Here is an 8,936-nt window from a genome sequence, read left to right as displayed (position 1 = left end):
ATTTTATATAAATGACTTGGATGATAATCTGCCAATATCCTTTGCTTGTTTGCTTAAAATTTCCATAGCGTAAGTTCTCAGTTGCGGTATAAACAGTCTTTCATATGTACATCCTTATTTTTATGACACTCTTAGATCAGCAAGAACCCATTACTCCCTAGGCAGTAATGCTGCCGTTCTGCACATTTGCATTTCATAATTAAATATAATAATTACTAGCTCTCTAGCATTACATTCCAAGACAATATTCTTAGCACATATCCTTATTGATGATGATGACCATCTGGACTGTTGACAGCCCGTACTTCAGCTTCCTCCATGTAATACACTCGCTTGTAATTTTATAGCTCATGATTAATATTATAATATTTCCACCGATCTGACACCGCATACTCTCTGCACCTGCTAATAAGATCATTAATAAATGACGCTGGCATCTGGATGATCACGTGCCAATATCCTCCGCTATCTCGCCAGCGATACGCTTTTATCTCGTAACTTTATGACCCATGACTACACTCTAATGTTTTCTAACACCCTGTTATCATGTTCGAGACGATTTGTATGCGCATTAGCGTTACGTAAGGCAAACTTACTAACCAAAGGCTAAATGAATCGATGTTTATTCAGTGCTGCTTCCTCGAACGCTCGTTCGGCTTCCTTGAACACAAACGCCATGTTAATGTCGGCCAGCGTGAACGCAGTTTCGTCCATTAAAGGCATGCATTGCGGGCCTCGTGTTTGCGAGAGCAGTTCGCGTAACAACGAGTCGATGCAAAAGGAATTGTGGCGGATTTTCTATGACGAGATAACGAAATCCGCTAATCGACCGGCGAGAGCCATTTTCGATCTGTTTACCCAACCGAAATGAGCCTCAAGAATTCGCATAGGCGATTACTGTCAATTAAACACAGGTGGACGGTACAAAAGGCAATGGCTGATAATTTATACATTTTGTGAACCTTGAACTGAATGAATTCTTGCGTTCAGTAATACGGTGTTTAATATTTAAATTAAATATTAAACATAGTAAGTACATCTATATGTTATGATATAAAATTGAGAAAACAATGTAGGTAGTTGGTGTATAAAATATTGGTTAACTAGTAAGTCTATTTTTATTCGCTACTTATGCAGAAATTTCTTAATGATCCTTACCGCATAATGGTGAGCGCGGTTCATAAAACAGAAATTCCCATTAATTTATTGCAGGTTGACAGGTAAATAACGCGTGCTTCTTGCTCTGTGATTTACATTTCCTTTCTGAAGAATAATTACGAGTTCTCTAATTAAAATCATAAGAAGCGTGACGGAATTCTCTAAAATCTTCACCGGCGTCCATATTCAACATTCCCGTTCAAAGAAACGGTTCGGCTACAAAGAACGAACAAAAAGCATATCGAGCATACGTTACGAGGGAACGCAGTGCGCACATCGTTCAAAACAATAATTTGCAAGTAACAACATCTTCAGGATGTAGGATCTTCATCCGCAATGATCGTTTACGGGCAATATATTATAGAATTTCATCCGCTGAAGGCGCACGGTTATTAGAACGATTTTTCCGTCAACGGGGCCACCTCGACGCTGGAACACGATCGATTACGATAATTCGAGTGCTCGACGAGCGGTCGTGTCGCCGGTGGATCATTAGCGTGATCGAGTTCGGTAAATATGCGGCGAAAAAACGAAAACGTCGTCGACGAAAATGACGCGAGTTACGAAAGGGAGACAGGTAGCGAAAGAGAACGAAGGAGCGTATAAAAAATTCAGCCAGAAAGAGGAGAGAGACGAAAAGAAAGAAAAGGAGCGGAGTGAAACGACACGCACGGTGGCTCGAATAAAAAGCGACAAAATAATTACCGGCTTTAAAGTGGCGCGAGGACTTGCATAATTTCTCACGAAAGCGCCGATACTCGCTGCACAACTCGCGATCAACACGACGAAGAGGGTAATCGAGGAATGGCAGGAAGAAAATGTCTGCTTGCGTATAATTTTAATTGCCCGATACATGCGCTCGAATTATGATAATAACAACCGATTTCAACTTATCGTTGGACATATCTAAACGAGAAAATAATTGCAATGGCTGCTCTTTAATGCTCTTAAACTGCGCTTCTCTGTCATTTGCTTCTTTGCAAATACTGCTTGCGCTTCAAATTCTGCTTCGAATATTTTTCAAATTTTTTTCGACATTTTGCGCTTGAGAGGTGACTCTCAGTCGCCATTTTATTTAGTGCAATAGTTTGAAATGCGCATTTTTTAACTGATTCAATATGACACGTGTGACGTATAACATAGTGAAACAAACAACAGTGGAAGTTATTAGTAGAGAAATAATAGAACGTCATTTAACTTTTTAACTAAGTTTTAAAGTTGCTGTTTGCAAACAGTCAAATTACCAACTCGTATCACTTGACTATTTATATTTTCGTGGAGTACACTCATGTTGCAGTCTCTGTAAATCTGCATGTCGGGTAAAATATTTATAATTATTTTGTGTAATAATCTATGCTTTCGATTTTAAGCGAATATTCTCATTTCCTTATACGTGAACACCGAAAAAATGTTGAATATTCTCGTGGTCGATTTTCGTAATTTCTCACGAAGGATACTCGAAATCGGCGATTAAACGGCGAAGAAAGAGAACATCGTCGGTTTCGCGTTAAAGAGACCACGAGGCAATTTGTTCGCTAAAAGGGAGATCATAATAATGCAATTATGCGAGAGGTACATGCACGCTCGGCGCGATTCCTATTAGCAGGCAATATTTTAATCCCAAATTGGATCTAATGATCCCGTAATTCGGGCCACGTTATTGCTACCCTGGCCGAGGGATCATCGCGATCTCATCTTTCCTTCCGTCGGTCTCCGCGCATGAAAAACAGAGATATGGAACGTCGCTTTCGATATGAATTACGAGCAGACACCCCGATTACTCGCAATTATCGCTACGTGCAAGTTCATGATTACTTTAATATCGATCCACAGCATCGAATTACTCGCGAACCGTAATCCATGAGAACGTCCTTCCGTTATGAAAGATATTGCACGTTTAATGATTTTTTAAAATGTCTTATTTATTTCGTATTACTTTATGTCTTGCTTTAAAGTATTTTAATTATTTATATTTATGGTGATTGCAGTTTACGTGTCTGACTACGTCCATTTTTACTGCATTAGTCTTATACATATAAAAATATTTCTCTTGCAGTTGATTACAGATCATATCAATTTTCAATGTCCATTAATTGTGAACGTGCAAGTATATAAATTAGCAAATAGTTGCCATTGAAAATATTTCTCCACGAGGTTTACATAATAAAAACATTTCCATGATTTCTAAAAAATGCCTAATGTAGAATGCAACAACGAAAAACCTCCCTCTTATAATTAAACAGAAGTATTGTAACACCATGGTAACAAACATATAAATTAGCAAATAGTTGCCATTGAAAATATTTCTCCACAAGGTTTACATAATAAAAACATGATTCCTAAAAATTCCTAGTGTAGAATGCAACAACGAAAAACCTCCCTCTTATAATTAATCAGAAGAATTGTAACACCGTGGTAACAAACATATAAATTAGCAAATAGTTGCCATTGAAAATATTTCTCCACAAGGTTTACATAATAAAAACATGATTCCTAAAAATTCCTAGTGTAGAATGCAACAACGAAAAACCTCCCTCTTATAATTAATCAGAAGAATTGTAACACCGTGGTAACAAACATATACATTAGCAAATAGTTGCTATTGAAAATATTTCTCCACGAGGTTTATATAATAAAAACATTTCCATGATTTCTAAAAAATTCCTAGTGTAGAATGCAACAACGAAAAACCTCCCTCTTATAATTAAACAGAAGAATTATAACGATCTGCTAAGAAACTTGCAAGTATCTTAGAAATTAAGTAAATTATAATCGCAAAGAACGAATGAAGCTATGAATATTGATATCGATCGCACAGAAAGATCTCGAAGTATGTTTTATGAAGAAGAATGTTGCGGATCTCGAGCGCAGCTGCAGACGCTGTGGTACGTTCATTTCGGCGAGATCTCGAGGGCGTGACGAGAGATGCGAGACTGAGGTAAGCGGGAAGGAAGGGAAAAACTGATTGCAGGTACCCACGAGCAGCACTCAATTCAGATAATGGAATGACTTGATCGTACCCACCACCTTCGTCTTCGCGCTTCGTCCGCAGGCGAGCGAGGAAGAGCCTTTTACCGCGCCGGAATAAATTGGCCGCGCGGGCTGCGTCACTTCCAACGCCTACCAAACATGCTTCGCGAATAAATTTGTATCCTCGGCTTCCTCTCTCATCGTTTTATCGAACACGCTTATACTGCTACGCCCGGACGATATTAACATCGGTCCGATCGCGTTTCATCTCGCTTCCGTTAACAACCTTTTTTAGAAATATTCGGTTATGGAACTTTCGTCGAGTGATGCACGTCTTGGGTTTCTTGTGGTTCTTTCGAGTTCTGTGGACTTGTTTTAGTAATGAAATGTTAATAATTGTATATTCAGAAATTGGTGTAGAGAAAGTGAAGCAATGAAGTTCTATAATTATAAAGTTTTGAAGTTGTAGAATCCTAAACTTCTGAAGTTTCAAGTACGAAGCTTCTAAATGTTTAAATTCTGACGGTCTCAAACTTGTGATGTCCTTAACTCCAAAGTCCTCCATTTTGAACAACTTTAATTTTAAGGAATCCCTTAATTTCAATGTCCTGAACTTCTGAAGTCCTTGACTCCCAAGGTACCAAACTTCAAAAATTCCTAATTTAAAAGAACCGCCAAATCTCGGTGTCCTAAACTCCCAAAGTTCTCAACTCACACAGTGCCAAAATTGAAATGTCCCAAAATCCCAAATTACCAAAATTGAATAGTCCTAAAATCCCAAAGTACCAAAATTAAAAAGTTCCAATACCTCAAAGTGCCAAAATTGAAAAGTCCCAAAATCCCAAAGTACCAAAATTGAATAGCCCTAAAATCCCAAAGTGCCAAAATTGAAGAGTCCCTAAATCCCAAAGTCCCGAACTCGAAAGGTGCCAAACTCCTCAAGTACCAACTCTCCAAACCCCAAACTCTCAAAGTCCAAATTTGAAAAATCGCCATATCTCAAAGTCCCAAACTCCTAAAGTCCTAAATTCCCAAACTTCAAAAAATCCCCAAATTCGTTCCCAGAATACACCTCCAATTTCAGCAATTACTTCATCCTCGACATCCGGATAACTCTATTAAACATTTCAGATGAATTTAGATCAGACGATAAAACATTAAGATAGACATTCTGTTAAACCGTTGACTGACATTCCAAAAAGGAATAAACTAATGTTTTATTCATGAGACGATGACGTGGTCGATAAAGAATAGTAGAATCGAAAGTACTTTCTGTTCCCCTCTAAACCGTCACTGAAAAATTGTGTCGTCGATAATAATTTACATGTTGAAACAAGGAAAGAAGAAATGGTTCGAAGCAGATAAGTCACGCGAAAAACGCGTTCGGAGGTGTGATAGATCCTCCGACAGTAGAATAATAGAGGGCGATCATTTCCAAGGCAATAATTCAAGGTCGGCTGGTTAAACGTAATATCTCTTAAAACTCGACGCGAGATTAAACGCTCGAACGATTAATCATCATCGGCTGTTAAGCCTCTCGCGGAAATCGATACATCGAAAGCCTCGATACGAAAGGATGGGCTGGATTTATTATTAGCGAATCGCGAGTAACGAGCGCGCTCGTTGTTCTCGATCTTGAGAAATCGATTTTCGAAATCGACCGACGCCCCATTAGGAAGTTAATTAATTGTTAAATATGCATGGTCTAAGAACGTCGCAGCAGTTAATGGTTCATATTTCACAGCGTTTATGAACAACTATCTTCTTATTTGCTTTACATGTGTATTCTTTAGTCATCGGTTGTGCACAGTAGCGCAAGGAAAATGGCCGCGTGCAACGGAAGCGAAATTGTTCGAAGCGGCAATTCGATCAGCCTCGTTTTCTGACAGAGTAAACACCAGACCGCAGTTGGCATTCGATTATCCGAGTACGAGGGTGGTTGATGGTTCGTCATTGTTTCTAACGGAAGGGTAAGCTTGAATACTTCGATTATGAAACTTTACGAACCTAATTTTAAGGGTGTTTCGGTATATGGGATACGAAACATTTGTAGAATCAATTGGGATAATTGATAACGCGTTATAATCTAGTAAACTAAATTGCTGATTCTAATAACTTAACGATGTAGTTTAACTCGTGATAATTTGTCACAGTGACTCAACACGTCGCGGCATCTGACATATGAGGATACCACTCTGTAATCTAACACCCCACAAAAAGAATCGTACAAGAAAACAAATTACCCGAAGAAAAAATAAAAGAACGAAGACCGATAAATAAATAGACGTGGTAGAAGAGTATCCGAAGAATAATTGAAGAGTAACATTTGTTCGCCAGCGGGTATCAATTTTTCTAGGCAATATTTTCAACTATTCTTAGAAAGTTAAATCGCGAGGCGTTCACGCGGCATGAAGGATAGTCCCGATTCATCACGGCAGTACGGAACAGAACAGAATGGAAGGGAACGAGGGAAGATAAGTAATCGTAGAGCTTAAAAAGCACGGCACGGCGATGGCGGACGAAACGATGTAACCCCGGCTTAACTACATAAGTACATCTTTCTTTTACGTTCCTCGTAAGCAACAGCCCGCGGCCTCTCGTTTCTCTCGTCCTTCACCATCTCGTAGCCCTTCCCTTTCCTTTGACCTATCCGATTATGCCTTCTTCTATCTCTTCGGATTCTCTTTCATTGCTCGTCTTTGCTTTTTATTAGTATTTGTTTGGCCTTTCTTGCGCGTGCTGTTCGATCGGTTAATCTCGGTTGCAACAAATAATTCTTCAAAAACGTTCCAAGCAGATGGGGATAAGAGCTACATTATCCCTTTCACGATCAATTTGTTGTGTGAGTTAGCTACAATTTATGTTAACTTGCTTCGGGTATCCTACATTTACAGGGTGTCCCAATAAAATCCATACATACACTTAATCTTCAAAATGGCTGCAATCAACAGTATCCACTAATATTTCTGCTCTTGTTTTAATGTTTGATTAATATTAAAAAATTCCCTGCGTGTACGTATTTGAAACACACACTGAACTATACTATACCTTGTAGTTTACTTTATGTATTATAATTATTTGTAGTTCGTTTTCATATCTTCAAATTATCGGCACAGAGTGCTTTGGATACAAAGGGTGCTGCAGTCAACTGGAAGGATGCACCCCATTCGTTCTCCAATTGTTACCTCGTTTTTCCTCGCGTCCACAAGTATATATATTTTCATCGACCATATCTCGCCATCTCGCTTTTCCACGTTTCCCGAAGCGTGGCGCCTCGACACCCTCGATCCTTCTCTTCCACTCTATTACTTTCTTCTTCAATTTCTAAATCCCGAAGCTCTCGTTTCTCTCCATCCTCAGAACCTTCGAATCTTCCAACCTTCGTTTCGCTTCATCACCTCCTTCGCCCCTTCTTCCTCGTAACTACTCTCTTCGTCCGATTCTCTCGATCTCCTTCTCCTCCAACAGCCTCTCCTCGTTCTCTTTCCCTTTCTCTCTCTTTCTATCTGCGACTCTCTTCAGGGTCCTCTCCGTTCGCACCGCCTTTCTGCGTTACGGCACGATCCGGCAGAGCCGCGCCGCTGGCGGCACGGAAAAAAGGCGGCCCTAAAAGAACTTCATATTTTTTATGCTCTGACAGCGACTTGGGTGGTCCAAAATGGCCGCCAATGATGTAATATAGTGCTCTCGCGCCGGCTATCCCACCACGGGGACGTCACGGCAGCCTATATAGAGGTAAAGCACTGCTCACCTTCTCTGCCTCACCCTCTCCTCTCAAAACACTGCCCGGCACACCTAAAACCCTTAAACCACCTACTTCTAACCGCGGTCAAGGGATCCGTTCTTCCTTCGGGATCAACCATTACCGGCCGCTCGCGTAATTACTCCACGAATCGTGTCTTTCGGCTCCTTTTATTCCTTCAACTATTATGGACCGGATTAACCTGAAAATTTGAACGTTCCCTGTATTCGAATAATCTTGGGTAGAATCTTCCCAGACAACTAATTAGAAAATTTTAACATGCATCTTACTTAAACATTGATATACTTTAAATATTTAAAGTTATTGTTTTTTGGTAGGGCCTCTATAGCTTTGATCATTGGCCCAATATTTAAAGTATCTGAAATTTGAGAATTCATTATTTATCGATTTTGAAAACAATTCGAAAATTCCAACTCGTGTTCTATTTGATTTTAGAAAATGTACATACTAATTTATAAAAGTATTCATTTTCGTTGCCAGCATCGAAGGGTGCCATTAAAAGGAATAACAAACGTGCCCGATCTCGAGGAAAATCTTGCGAACCGCCCTGAGATGAACAGGTAGTTGCGGTCGAAGGTTTCCGACGTGGAAAATGTCGAATATTTAACACGGAAAACGTTCAGCGATTGGTCACGCGAACGCTGAAAGGTGCCGCGCGTTTCTTTCGTCAGGTAACATCCGAAGGCTCGTTCAGAAAATGATCCTCGTTTCGCGATCCATTCTTAGCCTTAAATATTGTGACTTTTACGTTGGTCACGCTTTCGATACAAAATTTACCGACCCTTGCTTCGTTCCGAAAGGACCACTTTCGAAGCAATGTGACAAAGATGAACACCGAGAGATCTTTTTTATATCTTAAACAAATTGTCATCCTTAACTTAATAAATTAATAAATAAAAATCGAAGACACTGCTGTCCAGAAATTTACCACCAGAAAGTTTCACAGTCAGCAATGTGTTTAACTTAATAAATTAATAAATAAAAATCGAAGACATTGCAGTCCAAAAATTTACCATAAAAAAGTTTTACAGTCAGCGATGTGTTT

Source organism: Megachile rotundata, chromosome 9 (assembly GCF_050947335.1).
Source record: "Megachile rotundata isolate GNS110a chromosome 9, iyMegRotu1, whole genome shotgun sequence".
Taxonomy (NCBI): domain Eukaryota; kingdom Metazoa; phylum Arthropoda; class Insecta; order Hymenoptera; family Megachilidae; genus Megachile; species Megachile rotundata.
Note: the sequence above shows the minus strand (reverse complement) of the source record.